Genomic DNA, 23,548 nt, shown 5'->3' on the forward strand with positions numbered 1-23,548 from the left:
ACAAACTTAAAGGCATTAGATCGTGAAAGTGAATGTTAGAGTCGGCAATGTTCATGAAATGGAAGGAGGAAAGTAAAGGCGGCCCATTGACTGTGGAAGGAAGAAAAAGCTGGGAGAAGAGGCGGGTTTGAACTGCGGCACATGAAGTACAGGCATGTGAGAGTGCTGGGATTTGATGGAATATTTGGTTTCATTTCATGTATTAAAGATTGATATATGACTGCATTCGATGAGCAAGAGAGGCAGAAGACAAAAACTATGCCGTGACTCGGATGCGAACCGAGGTTGCTGCGGCCACAACGCAGAGTACTAACCACTATACGATCACGGCACCACACCACAACTGGAACTGCTCGGCCTGCAGTATTTATAAAGCTCCTTTAAGGTAGCAAAAGATCCCAAGAGGCTTCACAGTCACGCTTTCAAACAAAATTTGACACTGAACCACAGAAGGAGATATTAGAAGCAAAATACTGCCGATGCTGGAAATGTGAAAAAAAAAACAGAAAATGTTGTAAATAATCAGCAAGTCAGGCAGCATCTGTGGAGAGAGAAACAGAGTTAACGTTTCAGGTCGATGATCCGTCGTCAGAACTGGAAAAGGTTGAAGATCAAACAGAAATTGTGCACTTTGATTGATACTTCACGTTATTCACATCTTACACTCGCAACACCTCCGGCCGCCAATCAGGACTTTGCTGATTTGAGCAGAGTTCAGCGAGCAATGCAAAATTCATCCACCGTGGCTTTGGATTGGACTGAAACCCAGGACTTCTGGATGAATGTAATGAAGGAACCAACACATCAAACGGTAAATGCAATAATGGCGCGGATGGGATAAAAACCATGCGTGGAGAGAGAGGTCGAGAGTGAGCATGTGGCGGTGCGTGGCGTTGAGCGTGGATCTCAGGAAGCGGCGGGAGCAGTGGTTGGAGGAACGCTGAATATCATGGAGATATCTGGAATCATGGGCGGATCCGAAACATGAAGGGTGGAATTTAAGTTGGAATCCACGTGGAATAAGTCGGAGCCGGACACAGTTGCTGAGGAAGGAGATGAGGCTGTGAAAGTGAGTTTTAGTAGAAACCTGATCAAACACTCTCTCTTCAGCAGCACCGACTCTCTCTACTTCAGAGCTGTCCTGGTCCGCAGTTTCATTTCATCCTTCGCCTCATCCGGCGCTTCAACAAAAAACTTTTTTCTTCCTCTTAGGTGTCAAGGACCGCAAGTTTCAACAACTCTTAGATTCCAACACCCCTCCCGATCCTTCTTCCCCTTCACTTTCCTCTGACCCCATCCCTCCCTCCAATCTCTTTGTCGTGTTTTCACCATTCCCTCTGACCTTCCCCTCTCTGACCCCGAACGTCAGTCCTCAGCAAAGGCTTCAGTTTCATCCCCTTACGCCCCCACATTAATGGGTTTCGAGCTCGACACGATGCTCAGCTCTTCTTCCGTCGCCTTCACCTCCGCGCCCATTTCTTTGGCCAGGAGTCTTCCCCCCGCACAGCGGACCCTGTCTCCCATCTTCAGATTTCTCATTCCACCTGGACCCCTCCCTCTAACCTCTTACCCTCTCTTGATCTTTCCATTGGGAACTGCCGGCGTGACATCGGCCGTCTCAATTTCTTTACTCCCCTCACTCACTCTAACCTCCCTCCATCTGAACTCGCAGCACTCCGTTCTCTCAGGTCCAACCCTGACATTGTCATTAAACCTGCTGACAATGGCGGCGCTCTTGTTGTTGTGAGGCTGAACGCCAACTCTCCGATACCTCCTCCTACCTTCCCTTGGAGCGTGATCCCACCACCGAACATCAAGCCATAGTTTCCCAGACCGTCAATGACCTCATCTCCTCTGGAGATCTTCCTCCCCAAGGCCTCCACCTCATTGTCCCCCAACCCCGCTTCTAACTCCTTCCAAGATCCACATGCAGAACTGACCCAGGAGATCCATCGTCTCAGCCTGTTCGTGCCCCCGGATAATTATTTCTTCCTAGTTTGACTCTACTTTCTCTCCCCTCGTCCAGTCTATTCCGACCTATATCCACGAATCTTACAACTCCATGCGCCACTTGAACAATTTCCAGTTCCCCGGCACTAACCATCTCCTTTTCACCATGGACTTCCAGTCCGTCTACACCTCCACCACCCCCCCCCCACCCCCACCCCCCACAACAGGACGGCCTGCGGGCCCTCCGCCTATTCCATGAACGAAGGCCCAACCTATCCCAATCATCCGCCACTCTCCTCCGTCTGGCTGAACTTGTTCTTACTTTGGACAACTTCTCCTTTGACTCCACTCACTTTCTCCAAATGAAAGATGTCACTATGGGAACTCATGTGGGTCCGAGCTATGCCTGACTTTTTCTGGGGGATACGTGGAAGATTCTTTGTTCCAGTACTACTCAGTTCCCCTCGCCTCTTTTTCTGGTACATCGATGTCACTTCCTGCTCTCGCCCCAATCAAGTTCGCTTCCAATTTCCACCCTTCCCTCGCCTTCACACGGTCCATCTCTGAACCTTCCATTCCCTTCCTCGACTTCTCTATCTCCATTTCCGGGGATGGTCTGTCAACCAATATCTGTTATAAGGCCACTGACCCCAACAGCTACCTTGATTACACTTCATCCCACCCCGCTTCCTGTAAGGACTCTATTCTGTTCTCCCAGTTTCTCCATCTCCGTCGTGTCTGTTCTGATGATGCCACCATCCACACAAATGCTTCCGATATGTCTTCCTTTTTCCTCAATCGAGGATTCCCCTCCACTGCAGTTGACTGCGCCCTCGACTGTGTCGGTCCTATTGACTCCACTTCTGCCCTTACCCCTTCCCCTCCCTCCCTCCCAGAACCATGATAGGGTCCCCCTTGTCCTTACCTTCCACCTCACCAGCCTCCACATTCAATGTATGATCCTCCGCCATTTCCTCCACGTACAAGCGCGATGCTACCACCAAAAACATCTTCCCCTCCCCTCCCCTTTCAGCCTTCATAATGGACCGCTCCCTCCACAACACCCTGGTCCACTCTTCCATCACCCCAAACACCCGCTCTCCTCCCCACGGTACCTTCCGACTCGAGCGCAGGAGATGCAACACCTGCCCTTTCACCTCCTCCCTTCCCACCTTCCAGGGCCCCAAACATTCCTTCCAGGTGAAACAGCGATTTATTTGTAATCGTGTTGCTGAACACCTCCGCTCAGTCCACAAGCGTGACCCTGAGCTTCCGGTCTGTTGCCATTTTAATTCCCCGTCCCACTCCCACTCTGACCTCTCTGTCCTCGGCATCCGACTCCGTTCCAATGAAGCTCAACATAAGCTCGAGAAACAGCACCTCATCTTTCGATCAGGCTCTTTACAACCTTCTGAACTCAACATTGATTTCAATAACTTCAGATCATAAACACTGCTCACATTTTTTCGGAGATCAAGTGCTGATTGTGGTTCTAATGTTGCCATTTACAGCTCCTCTTGACCCATCTTTTGTTTCTTTACTTGTCCCATTACCACCCTCCTTGCCTTGCACCATCATCCCTTTTGTTATTTAATCACTCCTGCCCTCCACCCTATCAGAGACCTTCCCTTTTGTTATTTCCTCCCCTCCCCTTCCTCCCCTATCCCTTTTCCTGACTCTGTACTTGCTTAAAAACTGTTTAATCTTCAACCTTTTCCATTTCCGACGAAGGGTCATCGACCTGAAACGTTAACTCTGTTTCTCTCTCCACAGACGCTGCCTGACTTGCTGATTATTTACAGCATTTTCTGTTTTTATTTCAAATTTCCAGCATCTGCAGTATTTTGCTTCTAATATCTCCTTCTGTGGCTCGGTGTCAAATTTTGTTCAAAAATCGCTCCTGTGAAGCGCCTTGGGACGTTTTGCTACGTTAAAGGTAAATAGTACAGACAACGTTTGCACAGGTGGGATGTGGTGCCGTGATCGGATAGTGGTTCGTGCTCTGTGTTGTGCGCTGCTTCTTTTGTCTTCTGCCTCTCATGCTGATAGAATGCAGTCATCTTTGATACGTGAAAGCAAATCTAATATTCCATCAAATCCCACCACTCTCACATGCCTGCACTTGATGTTCCACAGTTCAAACCCGCCTCTTCTCCCAGCTTTTTCTTCCTTCCACAGTCAATAGGCCGCCTTTACTTTCCTCCTCCCATTTCATGGACACTTTCCTGCTCCATTGCCGACTCTGACATTCACTTTCACGATCTCACGCCTTTAAGTTTGTTCTGCTCCGTCCGCTGTTTCTATTGGGCACATGTCCCATTCACACCAATGTTCATTTGTGCCTTGAAACCAATCGATACGTTTCGATCTGCGTGACCGCTCGACAGAAAAACACGACGAAAGCAGGGCTGGTCTCTGGAAAGACAGCCGCCCGAATGTTCACGAAATTTACTTGTGGAATCTTGTGATCCAGGGGATGGTAACTGAAGAACTGGTTTTTGTTTTGATGCTTGTTGGCTCTTTTCTCTCAGCAGTTGAGTTGCGTGAGTGACGGGCAGCGCTGCAGAGCTGCGAATGGCGTTTGAAAGGTGCACATTTGGCAAGTTGGGGCGGTGCAGTGAGATCGGAAGTGTTCCGCCTTGATCTTAATAGTTCTGTTGAAATTTGTGATTGAATCGAGTAGAGGACAAATGTAAAGAGCGCCTGTGATGAAAAAGGAGCGATTGCAGGCCATTAGCGAAAGGTCTTTCAAATTCTCGTGGCGCAGGACGCAGATTTTAAAGCGCGTGTGTCGGAAAGTAAAGTGCGATCTTGTGTGTGAGAAGAGCCCAAGAAAGTTGTTCTTGAAGCTGCGCCCTTGAGGCAAGTTGCAGATTGTCAGGAAAACTGCTATAGTGAAAGCTCGAAAATAAACCCAGAAACTACTGGCAACACTCAACAGATCAGGCAACATCTGTGGAGAGATATTCGCTTTCCCAGGGCCTCATTGTGTATTGATTAATATTAAAGACCTGCACAAGATGGACGTGTTGCACCTCAACAAGGCTGGGACGAATTTCCAAGCAGGGAAGTTCCTCTTTACTGAACAGAGAGCAATGCCGGCCGTTTTTGGGCGTCAGCTATTTTCAATCTGTATTAACGACTTGTGAAGGGACCGAGTGCAATGTGTCCAAGTTTGCTGACGATACAAAGCAAGATGGGAAAGTAAACTGTGAGGAGGACACAACGTGTCTGCAAAGGGATATAGACAGGTTAAGTGAGTGGGCAAGAAGGCGGCAGATGGAGTACAATGTGTGGAAATGTGAGGTTATTCACTTTGATGGGAAGAATAAAAGAACAGATTATGTTTTAAATGGTGAGAAATAATTAAACGTTGGTGAAATTAAAAAGGAAATTAGGAAAGCAAAGAGAGGGCATGAAAAAATACTGGCAAGTAAAATTAAGGAAAACCCAAAAATGTTTTATAAATACATAAAGAGCAAGAGGATAACTAAGGAAAGAGTAGGGCCTATTAGAGGCCAACAAGATAACCTATTCGTGGAGGTGGAAGACGTGGGAATGGTTCTCAATGAATAATTTGCGTCTGTCTTCGCAAAAGAGGGGGACGATGCAGAGATTGTAGTTAAGGAGGAGGAATGTGAAATATTGGATGGGATAAACATAATGAGAGAGGAAGTATTAAGGGGTTTAGCATCTTTGACAGTAGATAAATTGCCAGGCTCGGTTGAAATGTATCCCAGGCTGTTAAAAGAAGCAAGGGAGGAAATAAGGGAGGTTCTGACCATCATTTTCCAATCGTCCCTGGCTACAGGCATGGTGTCGGAGGATTGGAGGACTGCTAAAGTTGGCCGTTCTTTAAAAATGGAGAAAAGGACAGACCCAGTAAATACAGGCCAGTCAGTCTAACCTCGGTGGTGGGCAAATTATTGGAATCAATTCTGAGAGACAGCATGAACCGTCATTTCGAAAGGCACGGATTAATCAAGGACAGTCAACATGGATTTGTTAAGGGAAGGTCTTGTCTGACTGACTTGATTGAATTTTTTGAGGAGGTGACAAGGAGGGTCGACGAGGGTCGTGTGTTTGACGTCGTCCACATGGATTTTAGCAAGGCTTTTGACAAGGTCCCACATTGCAGACTAGTCAAAAAAATTAAAGCCCATGGGGTCCAAGGGAAAGTGGCAAATTGGATCCAAAATTCGCTGAGTGGCAGGAAGCAAAGGGTTGACGGATTGTGACTGGAAGGCTGTTTCCATTGGGGTTCGCAGGGCTCAGTACGAGGTCCCTTGCTTTTTGTGGTATATATTAATGATTTAGACTTAAATGTAGCGGGCATGATTAAGAAGTTGGCAGATGATACAAACATTGGCCGTGTGGTTAATAGTGAGGACGAAAGCTGTGGAATGCAGAAAGATATCAGTGGACTGGTCAGGAGGGCAGACAAGTGGCAAATGGAATTCAATCCAGAAACGTGTGAGGTAATGCATTTGGGGAGGTCAAACAAGGCAAGGGAATACACAATAAATGGGAGAATACTGAGAGGTGTGGAGGGAGAGAGAGACCTTGGAGTGCGTGTCCACTGATCCCTGAAGGTAGCAGGACAGGTAGATAAGTTGGTTAAGGAGTCATACGGGATACTTTCCTTTATTAGCCGAGGCATAGAATATTAGAGCAGGGAAGTTATGCTAGAACTGTATAAAACACTAGTTAGGCCACAGCTTGAGTGCTGTGCACAGTTGTGGTCACCACATTACAGCAAAGATGTGATTGCACTTGAGAGGGTACAAAGGAGATTTATGAGGATGTTGTCAGGACTGGAGAATTTTAGCTATGAGGAAAGATTGGACAGGCTGGGGTTGTTTTCTTTGGAACAGAGGAGCCTAAGGTGTGGTTTAATTGAGGTGTATAAAATTATGAGGGGCCTGGATAGAATGGACAGGAAGGACCTATTTCCCTTAGCAGAGGGCCCATTTAGCAGGGGATTGGTCGGAGGATTAGAGATGAACTGAGGAAAACAAAATTCACTCAGAGGGTGGTGGGGTTCTGGAACTCACTTCGTGAAAGGGTGGTAGAGGCAGAAACCATCATCACATTTAAAAAGTACTTGGATATGCACTTGAATTGCCGTAACCTAAAGGGCTACGGACCAAGTGCTGGAAAGTGGGATTAGGCGGGGTGGCTCTTTTACGACCTGTAGAGACATGATGGCCTGAATGGCCTCCATCTGTGCCATAAATTATCCATGTTTCCATGTTGATGTTCATTTTGCTGTCTTGTACATGAAATACAAGAAGTTAACATGCAGGTACAGCAAGCAATTAGGAAGGCAAATGGTATGTTGGCCTTTATTGCAAGGGGGTTGGAGTACAAGAGTAAGGAAGTCTTGTTGCAATTATACAGGGCTTTGGTGAGACCACACCTGGGGCATTGTGTGCAGCTTTGGTTTCCTTATCTAAGAAAGGACATACATGCCTTAGTTGTGGTGCAATGAAGGTTCACTAGATTAATTCCTGGGATGAGAGGGTTGTCCTATGAGTGGAGATTGCGTAGAATGGGCCTATACTCGCTGGAGTTCAGAAGAATGAGAGGTGATCTCATTGAAACATGAAAAATTCTGAGACGGATCGACAGGGTAGATGCTGAGAGGCTGTTTCCCCCGGCTGTGGAATCCACAACTAGGGGTCTTAGTCTCAGGGTAAAGGATCAACCATTTAGGACTGAGGTGAGGACGACTTTCTTCATTCAGAGGGTTGTGAATCTTTGGAATTCTCTATCCCAGAGGGCTGTGGATATTGAGTGTATTCAAGTCTGAGATCGATAGATTTTTGCACTCTAAGGGAATCAAGGGACATGTGGATCGGGTGGGGAATGTGGAGTTGAGGTCGAAGATCAGCCATGATCTGAGTGAATGGTGGAGCAGGCTCGAGGGGCCGCATGGCCTCCTCCCGTTCCTATTTCTTATGTTCTTAGAATGTGGAACTCGGTACCACAAGGAATAGTTGAGGATACCAGCATATCTGCATTTAGGGAAAACTAGACAAACACATGAGGGAGAAAGGAATAGAGGATATGTTGATAGGGTGCGGTGAAGAAGGGTGGGAATGTGGAGCATGAACACAGTCATGGAACATTTGGGCAGAATGGACCGTTTCTGTGCTGTAAATTCTATGTAATTCTACTATAGACAAGTTAATAGAAGGTGCAGACAGTTGATAAATTGAATTTAATGTGGAAATTATGAGATAATATATTTTATGAGGAAAAACAAGGAATGGAAGTGCACACTCAACAGAACGGCACAGACGCTGTGAATGAACATAGAGACCTCGCGTTTCAAATATATATTCCATGAAAGTGCAGATCCAGGTCGATAATGCCCATCTCCAACCTCCCTTTCCTCTCCAAAGTCCTTGAACGTGTTGTCGCCTCCCAAACCCGTGCCCATTTCAACCGCAATTGCATGTTTGAATCCCTCCAATCAGTTTTCCGCCCCTGCCACAATACTGAAAAGACCCTTATCAAAGTCACAATTTACGTCCTCTGTGACTGTGACCGTGGTGAACTATCCCTCCTCATCCTTCTCGACCTGTCTGCAGCCTTTGACATGGTTGACCACACCATCCTCCTCCATTGTCTCTCCTCCGTCTTCCAGCTGGGTGAAACTGAGCTCGTCTGGTTCCATTCCTATCTCTCCAATCGTAGCCAGGGAATCAAATGGAATGGCTTCTCTTCCCGTTCCTGCACCATTACCTCTGGAGTTCTCTAAGGATCTATCCTTGACTCCCACATATTTCTCATCCACATGCTGCCTCTTGCGATATCATCCGAAAACATAATGTCAGGTTCTACATGTACGCTGATAACACCCACCTCGACCTCACCACCTGTCTCGACCCCTCCACTGTCTCTGATTTCTCACACTGCTTTTTCAACATCCAGTAATGGATGAGAAAAACATTCCTCCAACTAAATATTGGCACAAACTCCGTTCCCTCGTCACCGACTCCATCCCTCTCTCTGGCCACAAATAAATAGACCATCATGAAATGTTCACAGTCCGTTTCTTGAGCCTTCTCCTTCGTAGAAGAATCTTTTAAACTCCTCGCACAAGTAACCATTGATCTTAATGTCTTGTTTTGCGGTATGTTCCAGATTGTTCCAGGTCAGCATTGTAATAATTCGGGGGAGTTGAAAAGTGGGATCATTATATTAAATCTCGATATTTATCACAGCCCCGCCCCCCAAACATTCAAACCACCGTTCAGGAGGAGAACCCCTCTGCTCGCTGACCTACATTGGCTCCCAGTCCACCAACATCTCAAATTTGAAATTCTCATCCTCGTGTTCAAATCCCTCCATGACCTCGCCCCTCCCTATCTCTGTAACCTCCTCCACCCCGACAACCCTCCGAGATCGCTGAGCTCCTCCAATTCAGGCCTCTTGCGCATCCACGATTTTCATCGCTCCACCATTGGCGGCCGTGCCTTGAACCGACTGGGCCCAAAGCTCTGGATTTCCCTCCCTAAACCTCCCCGCCTCTCGACCTCTCTCTCCTCCCTTAAGTCACTTAAAACCTACCTCACCTGTCCCAATATCTCCTAATATGGCTCCGTGTCACATTTTGTTTGATAATCGCTCCTGTGAAGCGCCTTGGGACGTTTTACTCCGTTAAAGGCGCGATATAAATGCAAGTTGTTGTTGTTGTTGGGGTGGAGAAAGGGTTTTCTTTCTTTTTATGACTCTTTTCAATCTCTCTATTTCTTTCCTTTCTCGGACTCTGTTTTCCGGGTCTGTTTACTGACACACATTACAATCTGTGTCACTCGGTGTCTAACAATGTGAGGCAATGTGTTTTATTCCCGCTGTGTTATCTCTCTGGCGGTTTGCTGATAAATGTTTAACTCGCGGCCTGTTCCCGTTAATGGTCACAATCAGTAACAGACAGACAGAGCGTGTCTGACCGCCCTGAGATGTGGAAAAGGCATCAGTTTAGGACAAATGCATCAAATCAAATGTTCATCGGGCACCGAGAGAGACAAAATCCAGAGAGAAAGGCAGAAGGAAATCGAGAAATAAAAGCGAAATACAGACATCCTTGATGTCTCTCTATTCCATCCCCAACCGTTCAGTGTCGGGTAAAAATGTCAGTGTAAATAAATGTTCGAGAATCGGCCCAAAGAAGAAGAAACAAAATAACCCAAAACTGCTGAAACCCGGGATCTTTAGATCTTCAGTCTAACGCTCTCCCAACTGAGCTATTTCGGCCCCACATCAAACTGGCCTTTGGGTCATCCTGTTGGAATAAAAGATAACCGCGGGTGGAATTGCCCCTCCCGCTTGTTCCTCACTTCGGGAGAATGAGACCGACCATCAAGGAGAGATTTTCTGATACTGTCGGTGAATCTCATTTATATTAAACATTCCTTGAACTCTCTGCCGGGGGGATTCAGAGTTGGGGTTCGCCATGAACCAGCTTCCCCTCAATTCCCAGCTTTATCAGTGAATCGACCAACAAACGCTCGACAGAGCTCAGGTTATATCAATAATAAAAACAGAAAATGCGGGAAACACTCAGCAGGTCAGGCAGCATCTCCAGCCGGTACTGAGTTAGCTGATCTCACGAGGTGTGCTACTGAGCCATGGAGCAAGAAAAGCCGAGGCTCAGTCCCGGGCCTGAGCCGAGTGAGCTGACTCAATGTGTTCCTGTTAATTTTCATCAACATCTTTGAATGTGGCAGCACAATTTGTTCAAGCCGTTAAAACAGCATATGTTTCCTTGGCTTAATAATAGAGAAATCGAGTACAAAAGCAAGGAAGTGATGTTAAACGTTTTCAATCATTGTTCAGGCCTCATCTGAAGTATTGTGTCCAATTCTGGGCACGATAATTTATTAACGATGTCAAAGTCTTGGAGAGGATGGAGAGGAGATTTCCCAGAATTATACCAGGGGTGGGGTTTAGTTGTGTGGAGAGACTCGAGAACCTGGGATTGTTCTGCTTCGAGCAATGAAGGTTAAGGGTAGAAGTAATCCACGTGTTCAAAATTAAGAGGGGTTTTGATCGAGTGAATAAGGAGAAACTTCACCCACTGGCGGGAGGGTCGGCAAACAACGGACGCAGATTTAAGATAATTGGTAAAAGAACTAGAAGGGAAATAAGGAGATTTTTTTGACACAGCGAATTGTTATGATCTGGAACGCACTGCCTTAAAGGATTGTGGAGCTCGATTCAATCGTAACTTTAAAAGGAGAATTGGATAAATACTTGAGTATCTCTCCACAGATACTACCTGACCTGCTGAGTGTTGCCAGCAGTTTCTGGGTTTATTTTTGAGCTTTCACTATCGCAGTTTTCCTGACAACCTGCAACTTGCCTCAAGGGCGCAGCTTCAAGCACAACTTTCTTGTGCTCTTCTCACACACAAGATCGCACTTTACTTTCCGACACACGCGCTTTAAAATCTGTCGTTTCCGCACACAGCGTCCTGCGGCACGAGAATTTGAAAGACCTTTCGCTCATGGCCTGTAATCGCTCCTTTTTCCCCACAGGCGCTCTTTACATTTATCCTCTACTCGATTCAATCACGAATTTCAACAGAACTATTAAGATCAAGGCGGAACATTTCCGATCTTACTGCACCGCCCCAACTTGTCAAATGTGCACCTTTCAACCGCCATTCACAGCTCTGTTGCGCTGCCCGTCACTCACGCAACTCAACTGCTGAGAGAAAAGAGCCAACAAGCAACAAAACAAAAACCAGTTCTTCAGTTACCATCCCCTGGATCACAAGATTCCCCAAGTAAATTTCGTGAACAATCGGGCGGCTGTCTTTCCAGAGACCAGCCCTGCTTTCGTCGTGTTTGTCTGTCGAGCGGTCACGCAGATCGAAATGTATCGACTGGTTTCAAGGCACAAATGAACATTGGTGCGAATGGGACATGTGCCCAATAGAAACAGCGGTCGGAGCAGAACAAACTTAAAGGCGTGAGATCGTGAAAGTGAATGTTAGAGTCGGCAATGGAGCAGGAAAGTGTCCATGAAATGGAAGGAGGAAAGTGAAGGCGGCCGATTGACGATGGAAGAAAGAAAAAGCGGGGAGAAGAGGCGGGTTTGAACTGTGGAACATCAAGTACAGGCATGTGAGAGTGCTGGGATTTGAAGGAATGGATAGGTTTTCGCCACCAACAAAAAATATTTCTTATATATATTAAAGATTGATATATTGCTGCATTCTGTCAGTATGTGTGGCAGAGGATAAAAGAGGTGAGAAAGTTATGCCGTGACTCGGATTCGAACCGAGGTTGCTGCGACCACAACGCAGAGTACTAACCACTATACGATCACGGCGCCACACCTCAGCTGTTGTTACAAGACCCGAACCACAGCAATAAGCAGCGCCTCAAATTGTTGCAGAATAGCGGTCCAGCACCTCCCACGGCCCATCCTTTTAATATCCACCCAGCAATTTCACCAGTGCTGGTTTCATCAACTTGTGCTTCTTTTTGAATTGTTCTCGGTATTATCTGTCCTGATCCTTTACTTGGCCCACTAGAATCCTAGAATCATAGAAAGGCAACAGCACGGAAGGAGGCCATTCGGCCCATCGAGTCCCCGCCGGCTCCATGCAACAGCAATCCAGCTGGTCCCACTCACCCGCCCTATTCCGGTTGCCCTGCAATTCTTTTCCTGTCAAGTACTTATCCATTTCCTTTTGAAGGCCATGATTGAATCTGCCTCCACCACCCCCTCGGGCAGTGCATTCCAGATCCTAATCACTCGCTGTGTAAAAAAGTTTTTCCTCATTTCACCTTTGGTTCTTTTGCCAATCACGTCAAATCTGTGTCCTCTGGTGCTTGACATTTCCACCAATGGGAACAGTTTCTCTCTATCGACTCTGTCTGGACCATTCATGATTTTGAACACCTCGATCAAATCTCCTCACAACCGTCTCTGTTCCAAGGAGAACAACCCCAGCACCTCCAGTCTGTCCACGTAACGAAAGTCCCTCATCCCTGGAATCATTCTTTTAAATCTCCTCTGCACCCTCTCTAAGGCCATCAGATCTTTCCTAAAGTGCGGTGCCCAGAACTGGACACAATACTCCAGTTGTGGCCAAACCAGTGTTTTACGAAGTTTCATCATGACTTCCATAATTTTTTACTCTATGCCCCTATTTATAAATTCCAGGATCCCGTATGCTTTTTAATCGGCTTTCTTAACCTGCCTTGTCACCTTTAACGATTTGTGCACATGTACCCCCAGATCTCTCTGTTCCTGTACCTCTTTTAGAGTTGTGCCCTCTAATTTATTTTGCCTCTCCTCGTTCTTCCAACCGAAATGGATCACTTCACATTTTTCTGCGTTAAATTTCATCTGCCACGTGTCCGCCCATGCCACCAGCCTGTCTATATCCTCTTGAAGTCTATCACTATCCTCCTCACTGGTTACTACCCTTCCAGGTTTTGTGTCATCTGCAAATTTTGAAATTATGCCCTGAACACCCAAGTCCAAGTCATTAATATATATCAAGAAAAGCAGTGGTCCCAGCACCGACTACACGGCATCTACAAATTTGTCCAATGCCCCTCGAGTGAAGCGGGATCACTTTTCACTCGTAAACCAGCAACCCTGATGTTAAAATCATCTGCCGGAGAAAGACGTGATTTCAGCGCGGTGACACTGGGCCAGAGTAAAGTTCAGTTAATGTGATTGACGAGTGGGGAGGGAGTCAAAGGATATGGGGAAAAGGCGGAAAAGTGGAGTTGAGGTAAAAATCAGATCAGCCATGATCTCATTAAATGGTGGAGCAGGCTCGAAGGGCCAAATGGCCGACTCCTGCTCCTATCTCTTATGGTCTTATGATCTTATGGTGGTGAGAGGGTGGATTTGGAACTCCTGTGCGGCTGCTTTGCGCAGGTAACACGACTTGTTACAAACTAAACCATTAATTCACCGAGCTAAAGTTTGAGGTTACAGCGACAAGAACCTGATTACATTAATTACAGAAAATTAATGAAACTCTGTGAAAGATGAATAATTGTTGTAATCGCCATTGATCAACCGATAACTTTCTGCTGCAGACTGACAGAAACACTGACATGGACACTGGGTGACAGAGAAACTTTAATCAGTTTCAACAACAACAACTACAAATACAACGTCCATTTATATCGCACATTTAACGTAGCAAAACGTCCCAAGGGGCTTCACAGGAGCTTTTTTAAACAAAATTTGACACCGAGCCACAGAAGGAGATATTAGAAGCAAAATACTGCGGATGCTGGAAATTTGAAATACAAACAGAAAATGCTGGAAATACTCAACAAGTCAGGCAGCGTCTGTGGAGAGAGAAACAGAGTTAACGTTTCAGGTCGATGACCCTTCGTCAGAAATGGAAAAAGTTGAAGATTAAACAGTTTTTCAGCAAGTACAGAGTCAGGAAAATGGATGGGGGAGGAAGGGGAGGGGAGGAAAGAACAAAAGGCAAGGTCTCTGATAGGGTGGAGGGCAGGAGTGATTAAATAACAAAAGGGATGATGGTGCAAGTCAAGGAGGGTGGGAATGGGACAAGTAAAGAAACAAAAGATGGGTCTAGAGGAGCTGTAAATGGCAACATTAGAACCATAATCAGCACTTGGTCTCCGAAAAAATGTGAGAAGTGTTTCTGTTCTCGAGTTGTTGAAATCAATGTTGATGTCAGAAGGTTGTAAAGAGACTAATCGAAAGATGAGGTGCTGTTTCTCGAGCTTCCGTTGAGCTTCATTGGAACAGTGTAAGAGGCCGAGGACAGAGAGGTCAGAGTGGGAGTGGGACGGGGAATTAAAATGACAAGTGACCGGCAGGTCAGGGTCAAGCTTGTGGACTGAGCAGAAGTGTTCAGCAAAGCGATCACCCAATCTGCGTTTGGTCGCCCCAATGTAGAGGAGGCCGCATTGCGAGCAGCGAGTACAGTATAGTAAATTGAAAGAAGTACAAGTAAATCACTGTTGCACCTGGAAGGAATGTTTGGGGCCCTGGGAGGTGGGAAGGGAGGAGGTGAAAGGGCAGGAGTTGCATGGGAAGGTGCGGTGGGAGGAGAGCGGGTGTTGGGGGTGATGGAAGAGTGGACCAGGGTGTCGAGGAGGGAGCAGTCGCTTCAGGATGTTGAAAGGGGAGTGGAGGGGGTGTTGTGTTTGGTGGTGGCATTCAGCTGGACGTGGTTGAAATGGGGGAAGATGGTACGTTGAATGTAGAGGCTGGTGGGGTGGAAAGGAAGGACAAGAGGAACCCTGTCATGGTTCTGGGAGGGAGGGTGTGAGGGCAGAAGTGGAGGAAATGGGACGGACACGGTAAAGGGCCCTGTTAACTACAGTGGAGGGGAATCATCGGTTGAGGAGAAAGGAAGACTAATCGGAAGCACTGGTGTGGAAGGTGGCATCGTCAGAACAGATGTGATGGAGACAGAGAAACTGGGAGAAGGGAATAGAGTCCTTACAGGAAGCGGAGTGGGAGGAAGTGTAATCAAGGTAGCTGTGAGGGTCGGTGGGCTTATAATAGATATTGGTTGACAGCCTATCCGCGGAAATGGAGATAGAGAGGTCGAGGAAGGGAAGGGAAGATTCGGAGATGGACCGTGTGAAGGCGAGGGAAGGGTGGAAATTGGAAGCAACCTTGATGACATTTCCCAGTTCAGGGCGGGAGCAGGAAACGGCATCGATACAGTCATCAAAGTACCAGAAAAAGAGGTGAGGGAGGGGAGCTGAGTAGGACTGGAACAAAGAATGTTCCACGTATCCCACAAAAAAGGGAGGCATAGCTAGGACCCATAAGGGTTCCCATAGCAACACCTTTTATTTGGAGGAAGTGAGTGGAGTCAAAGGAGAAGTTGTTCAATGTAAGAACAAGTTCAGTCAGGCAGAGGAGGGTGGTTGATGGAGACTGGTTGCGTCTTCGTTCATGGAAGAGGCAGAGAGCCCGCAGGACGCCCTGGAGGGAGATGGAGGTGTCGACGGACTGGACGTCCACAGAAAAAAAGGAGACAGTTAGGGCTGGGCAACTGGAAACTGTTTAAGTGGCGGAGGATGTCGGAAGAGTCATGGATGCAGGTCGGAATAGACTGGAGGAGGGGAGAGAAAATAGAGTCGAGATAGGAAGAAATTGGTTCCGTGGGACGAGAACAGGCTGAGACGATGGATCTACCAGGGCAGTTCTGTTTGTAGATCTTGGGAAGGAGGTCGAAGTGGGCTGTGCGGGGTTGGGGGACTGTGAGGCTGGAGGCCATGGGGGAAGATCTCCAGAGGAGATGAGGTCAGTGACGGTCTGGGAAACCATGGCTTGATGTTCGGTGGTGGGGTCATGGTCCAGGGGAAGGTAGGAGGAGGTATCGGAGAGTTGGCGTTCAGCCTCCACTAGGTAGAGGTCTACTCACCTCACAACAACAACAGAGCCGCCCTTGTCAGCAGGTTTAATGACAATGTCAGGGTCGGACTCGAGAGAACGGAGTGCTGCGAGTTCAGAGGGAGGGAGGTCAGAGTGAGTGAGGGGAGTAAAGAAATTGAGACGGTCGATGTCACGCTGGCAGTTCCCAATGAAAAGTTCAAGAGAGGGTAAGAGGATAGAGGGAGGGGTCCAGGTGGAACGGGAATTCTGAAGATGGGAGAAAGGGTCCGCTGTGCGGGGGGAAGACTCCTGGACAAAGAAATGGGCGCGGATGAGAAGGTGATGGAAGAAGAGCTCAGCATCGTGTTCAGCTCGAAACTCATTGAGGTGGGGGTGTCAGGGGATGAAGCTCAGGCTTTTACTGAGGACTGACGTTCGGTGTCAGAGAGGGGAAGGTCAGGGGGAATGGTGAAAACACGACAAAGAGATTGGAGGGAGGGATGGGGTCAGAGGAAAGTGAAGGGGAAGAAGGATCGGGAGGGGTGTTGGTATCTAAGAGATGTTGAAACTTGCGGTCCTTGACACCTGAAAGGAAGAAAAAAGTTTTTTTCATTAAAGCGCCGGATGAGGCGAAGGATGAAATGGAACTGCGGACCAGGAGAGCTCTGAAGTAGAGAGTGTCGGTGCTGCTGAAGAGAGAGTGTTTGATCAGGTTTCTACTAAAACTCACTTTCACAGACACATCTCCTTCCTCAGCAACTGTGTCCGGCTCCGACTTATTCCACGTGGATTCCAACTTAAATCCCACCCTTCATGTTTCGGATCCGCCCATGATTCCAGATATCTCCATGATATTCAGCGTTCCTCCAACCACTGCTCCCGCCGCTTCCTGAGATCCACGCTCAACGCCACGCACCGTCACATGCTCACTCTCGACCTCTCTCTCCACGCATGGTTTTTATCCCATCCGCGATATTATTGCATTTACCGTTTGATGTGTTGGTTCCTTCATTTTCTTCATCCAGAAGTCCTGGGTTTCAGTCCAATCCGAAGCCACGGTGGATGAATTTTGCATTGCCCGGTGAACTCTGCTCAAATCAGCAAAGTCCTGATTGGTGCCCGGAGGTGTTGCGAGTGTAAGATGTGAATAACGTGAAGTATCAATCAAAGTGCACAATAACGCCCTGGTAATGCGAGTATCTCTCATCGGATATTAACGCACCGCCTCAACTTGCCAAATGTGCACCTTTCAGCCACCATTTCAAGCTCTGCAGCGCTGCCCGTCGCTCACGCAACTCAACTGCTGAGAGAAAAGAGCCAACAAGCATCAAAGCAAAAACCAGTTCTTCAGTTACCATCCCCTGGATCACAAGATTCCCCAAGTGAATTTCGTGAACAATCGGGCGGCTGTCTTTCCAGAGACCAGCCCTGCTTTCGTCGTGTTTGTCTGTCGAGCGGTCACGCAGATCGAAATGTATCGACTGGTTTCAAGGCACAAATGAACATTGGTGTGAATGGGACATGTGCCCAATAGAAACAGCGGTCGTAGCAGAACAAACTTACAGGCGTTAAATTGTAAAAGTGATTGTTAGAGTCGGCAATGCCTCAGGATGTGCCCATGAAATGGAAGGAGGAAAGTAAAGGAGGCCTATTGATTGTGGAAGGAAGAAAAATCTGGGAGAACAGGTGGGTTTGAACTGTGGAACATCAAGTGCAGGCATGTGAGAGTGCTGGGATTTGTCAGAACAAATAGGTTTCCGCCAGCAACAAAAAATATTTCTTTCATGTGCTAAAGATTGATTTCTTGCTGCATTCTATTAGCAAATGTGGCAAAGGATGAAAGACGTAATTGAAACAGAATTGAAACTCGTATTCGAGCCGAAATTACTGCGATCATAACGCAGAGGATGAACCACGATAGGATCACGGCAACGAACATCAGGTGGGGCAGTCGTGCCCGAACAACAGCAATGTCGCGCACGGTGCTGCTCGGAAAAGAAGGATGTTTGGTCATCTGGTTAAAAAACATACACTTTAAATTCTGGCAGTGGTGGGATTCGAACCCACGCCGCCGAAGAGACTGGAGCCTTAATCCAGCGCCTTAGACCGCTCGGCCACACTACCACCTGATACTGATGTGTTCAGAATCTGCTATCTGGTGATTGAAATGTGGTTTTCTTGCTTTTTGACCTTTGAATCCAGGATTTTCCATTGAACGAATAAAATAAATGGGCTTTCTGAGCAATGTTCATTCGCCGAGGTGGCCGAGTGGTTGAGGTGATGGTCTGTTTATCCATTGTGCTCTGCACGCATGGTTTTGTATCCCATCCGCGCCATTATTGCATTTACCGTTTGATGTGTTGGTTTCTTCCTCATATTCAATCAGAAGTCTTGGGCCTCGGTCCAATCCGAAGCCACGGTGGATGAATTTTGCATTGCTCGCTGAACTCTGCTCAAATCAGCAAAGTCCTGATTGCAGCCCAGAGGTGTTGCGAGTGTCAGATGTGAATAACGTGAAGTATCAATCAAAGTGCACAATGACGCCCCGGTAGAGCGAGTATCTCTCCACAGATACTGCGATTTATTTATTTATGCAACTGTCATTTGCAAAAGAAACAAATGTATTTTTTGTATATCTTTACAGGTAATGAAAACCCCATTTTGACCAATTCCTTGTTACTGTCGTGCTGAGTATCCCCGCCTTTCCCCTGGGAGACTGGTGTTCCATTCTCTGATGAGGATGTTATTGCTGCCTTGAAAAGTTTCACTTTCATTTATCTGTAATATTGGATGTGGAAAATACAATGAAAAACTGACTCGGCCTTGCCCACTTCCAAAATTTGATTTCACAGCGATTTTCAAATCTGCTCTCTGCCTCACTTTTCAGCTCGATGTGAGAACCACAGTAATGGGCAAGAAATAAAACGGAGAATCTCGGTGTGAACAGACCGGGTCTCAGTCACCAGCCCGAAACAGAGAGAGGCAGACCGACAGAGAGAGGAACGGAGAGAGACAACCATCTTCAGCCAGAAGTGCCGAGTGGATGATCCATCTCGGCCTCCTCACGAGATCCCCACCATCACAGAATCCAGTTTAACATCGAGGTGAAGAGTGACGCAGAGAGCAGATTTTAAAACCGCTGGAACATCAGCAAAATTAAAGTGAGGCAAGTGGGAGTCAACTCTGAGTCAGTTCCACACTGTATTTTCTGCAGATAAACAAAAGTGAAGCTTTCAAATGCGATAAAGTTATAAATTCCTCATCGGGGAATTGAACCCCGGTCTCCCGTGTGACAGGCAGGAGATACTCACCACTATACTAACGAGGAACTGCTATATTGAATGTACACTCATCCCAGATGGTGTTCGACATGCTTCATGTGTCACTGCATTTTTTTTCACTGTTTATTTGATGACAGTTTGTTTAATTGTCCACGGGCCACTGTTGTAAGAACCTTTCACATTTCCATCTCTTTGTTAGACAACGAACAACTGACTCTGTCTTTCTTCTGTTCTTTCTTTCTCTCTTATCGTGGTGAGTTGCCCTGCCTTCGTCCGGGGTTTAATTCCCCGACAGGGGGGAAGCATTTTTAAGACGCCAACTTTTAATTTTATGTCCTCGGCTGTCTTCTTCTTACAAAACTACAGAGAAAAATAGAACAGAAAAAAAAATAAACAGGTGATTGTCACTATCAGAATATGATTGAACGGAGACGGCTGGATGCACGCTGTGTTACCGAGCGATCACTCATTGCGATTTTAACTGAGCAGTGGTTGAGGTGATAAATTTTAAATCCATCGTTAGATTTGCACCTTCACCGAGTTTAAAATGGGTTCCTCCGTGATATAAATAAACCGATAACAACCCCGAAACCCCAGCGGGTATATTTGTTCCAATACTGAGTGACGGTCTCAATTTCCATTGAAATTTTCAATCAGCAAATCCCAGCGGTCGTTATGAGTTTGACAAACTAATTTATGTACTTGACTGTTTCCTGGAAATGATCAAAATGGGGTTTTCCTTACCCATACAGATATATAAATAAACACATTCGGTCATTTCGCCAATGACAGTTGGATAAATAAATAAATCGCAGTATCTGTGGAGAGATACTTGCTTTCCCGGGGTGTCATTGTGCACTTTCATTGATACTTCACGTTATTCACATCTCACACTCGCAACACCTCAGGACTTTGCAGATTTGAGCAGAGTTCAGCGAGCAATGCAAAATTCATCCACCGTGGCTTCGGATTGGACCGAGGCCCAGGACTTCTGGATGAAGACAAGGAAGGAACCAACACATCAAACGGTAAATGTAATAATGGCGCGGATGGGATAAAAGCCATGCGTGCAGAGCACAATGGATTAGGAATCCATCACCTCAACCACTCGGTCACCTCGTCGCATGAACATTGCTCAGAAAGTCCATTTATTTTATTCGTTCAATGGAAAATCCTCGACTCAAAGGTCAAAAAGCAAGAAAGCCGCATTTCAATCATTAGATAGCAAATTATGAGAAAAAACTATCAAATGGTAGCGTGGCCGAGCGGTCTAAGGCGCTGGATTAAAATCCAGTCTCTGTAGAGATATGGGTTCCGATCCCACCGCTGCCAGAATTTAAAGTGCTTAATACTTTAACCACATCACCAAACATCCTTCTTTTCCAACCAGCACCGTGCGCGACATTGCTGTTGTTCGGGCACGACTGTCACAGCTGATGTGCGTCGCCGTGATCGTATCCTGGTCCATACTCTGCGTTGTGGTCGCAGGAATCCGAGTTACAGTACAGTTTTGTTTACCTCTTTTGTCCTCTGCCACATTTGTGAATAGAATGCAGCAAGAAATCAATCTTCAGCACATGAAAGAAAATTTTTTTGTTGCTGGTGAAAACCTATCCATTCCTTCAAATCCCAGCACTCTCACATGCCTGGACTTGATGTTCCACAGTTCAAAACGGTCTGTTCTCCAGGCTTTTTCTTCCTTCCATAATCAATAGGCCGGCTTTCCTTTCCTCCTTGCATTTCAGGGACACTTTCCTGCGGCATTGCCGACTCTAACATTCACTTTCACGATCTTATTTGTTCTGCTACGACCGCTGTTTCTATCCCATTCTCACAGTTTTTCTTTCTCCGTCGCGTCTGTTCTGACGATGCCACTTTCCACAACACTACTTCTGATATGTCTTCCTTTTTCCTCAACAGAGGATTCCCCTCCACTGCAGTTGACTTGGCCTCGACTGTGTCCGTCCTATTTCCTGCACTTCTGTCCTTATCCATTCCACTCCCTCCCAGAACCACGGTAGGTCCCCTTGTCCTTACCTTCCACCCCACCAGCCTCCACATTCAACGTATCATCCTCCGCCACTTCCACCATCACCACAAACATCTTCCCCTCCCCTCCCCTTTCAGCCTTCCGAAGGGACCGCTCCCTCCAGGAAACCCTGGTCCACTCTTCCATCACCCCCAACACTCGCTCTCCTCCCCTCGGCACCTTCCCATGCGAGTGCAGGAGATACAACACCTGACCTTTCACCTCCTCCCTTCCCACCTTCCAGGGCCCCAAACATTCCTTCCAGGTGAAACAGCGATTTATTTGTAATAGCTTTGCTGAACACCTCCGCTCAGTCCACAAGCGTGACCCTGAGCTTCCGGTCGCTTGCCATTTTAATTCCCCGTCCCACTCCCACTCTGACCTCTCTGTCCTCGGCCTTTTACTCCGTTCCAATGAAGCTCAACATAAGCTCGAGAAACAGCACCTCATCTTTCGATCAGGCTCTTTACAACCTTCTGAACTCAACATTGATTTCAATAACTTCAGATCATAAACACTGATCACATTTTTTCCGAGATCAAGTGCTGGCTATGGTTCTCATGTTGCCATTTACAGCTCCTCTGGACCCATCTTTTGTTTCTTTACTTGTCCCATTACCACCCTCCTTGCCTTGCACCATCATCCCTTTTGTTATTTAATCACTCCTGCCCTCCACCCTATCAGAGACCTTCCCTTTTGTTCTTTCCTCCCCTCCCCTTCCTCCCCCATCCCTTTTCCTGACGCTGGACTTGCTTAAAAACTGTTTAATCTTCAACTTTTTCCATTTCTGACCAAGGGTCATCGACCTGAAAAGTTAACTCTGTTTCTCTCGCCACAGACGCTGCCTGACTTGCTGATTATTTACAGCATTTTCTGGTTTTATTTCAAATTTCCAGCATCGGCAGTATTTTGCTTCTAATATCTCCTTCTGTGGCTCGGGGTCAAATTTTGTTTCAAATCTCCTGTGAAGCGCCTTGGGACGTTTCGCTACGTTAAAGGTGCTATTTAAATAGTTCGGGCAGCGTCTCACCCACTGACATGTGGTGCCGTGATCGTATAGTGGTTCGTACTCTGCGTTGTGGCCGCAGCAACCTCGGTTCAAATCCGAGTCACGGCATAGTGTGCACTGCTTCTTTTGTTCTCCCGCGCTTGCGAATATAATGCAACAATATATCAATATTTAATGCATGAGAAAAACATTTTTTGTTGGTGGCGAAAACCTATTTATTCCATCAAATCCCAGCACTCTCACATGCCTGTACTTGATGTTCCACAGTTCAAACCCGCCTCTTCTCCCAGATTTTTCTTCCTTCCACAGTCAATAGGCCGCCTTTACTTTCCTCCTCCCATTTCATGGACACTTTCCTGCGGCATTGCCGACTCTAACATTCACTTTCACGATCTCATGCCTTTGAGTTTGTTCTGCTCCGACCGCTGTTTCTATTGGGCACACGTCCCATTCGCACCAATGTTCATTTGTGCCTTGAAACCATTCGATACATTTCGATCTGCGTGACCGCTCGACAGACAAACACGACGACAGCAGGGCTGGTCTCTGGAAAGACAGCCGCCCGATTGTTCACGAAATTTACTTGGAGAATCTTGTGATCCAGGGGATGGTAACTGAAGAACTGGTTTTTGTTTTGATGCTTGTTGGCTCTTTTCTCTCAGCAGTTGAGTTGCGTGAGCGACGGGCAGCGTAACAGAGCTGCGAATGGCGGTTGAAAGGTGCACATTTGGCAAGTTGGGGCGGTGCAGTAAGATCGGAAATGTTCCGCCTTGATCTTAATAGTTCTGTTGAAGCGTGCCATTGAATCGAGTAGAGAATAAATGTAAAGAGCGCCTGTGGCGAAAAAAAGGGGTGATTACAGGCCATGAGCGGAAGGACTTTTGAATTCTCGTGGCGCAGGACGCTGTGTGCGGAAACGGC

The 23,548-nt window shown here is 46.9% G+C and overlaps 2 non-coding genes across 2 annotated transcripts; both read right to left on the reverse strand.

Annotated features, from left to right (window-relative positions):
• Positions 1–12,225: 12,225 nt before the first annotated feature.
• On the reverse strand, positions 12,226–12,297 carry trnah-gug (transfer RNA histidin (anticodon GUG)). The gene has a single exon. It is a non-coding gene; the product is annotated as a tRNA-His (tRNA).
• Positions 12,298–18,350: 6,053 nt separating this feature from the next.
• On the reverse strand, positions 18,351–18,432 carry trnal-aag (transfer RNA leucine (anticodon AAG)). The gene has a single exon. It is a non-coding gene; the product is annotated as a tRNA-Leu (tRNA).
• Between the last annotated feature and the right edge of the window lie 5,116 nt (positions 18,433–23,548).

This window comes from Heptranchias perlo, unplaced genomic scaffold (assembly GCF_035084215.1).
Source record: "Heptranchias perlo isolate sHepPer1 unplaced genomic scaffold, sHepPer1.hap1 HAP1_SCAFFOLD_401, whole genome shotgun sequence".
Taxonomy (NCBI): domain Eukaryota; kingdom Metazoa; phylum Chordata; class Chondrichthyes; order Hexanchiformes; family Hexanchidae; genus Heptranchias; species Heptranchias perlo.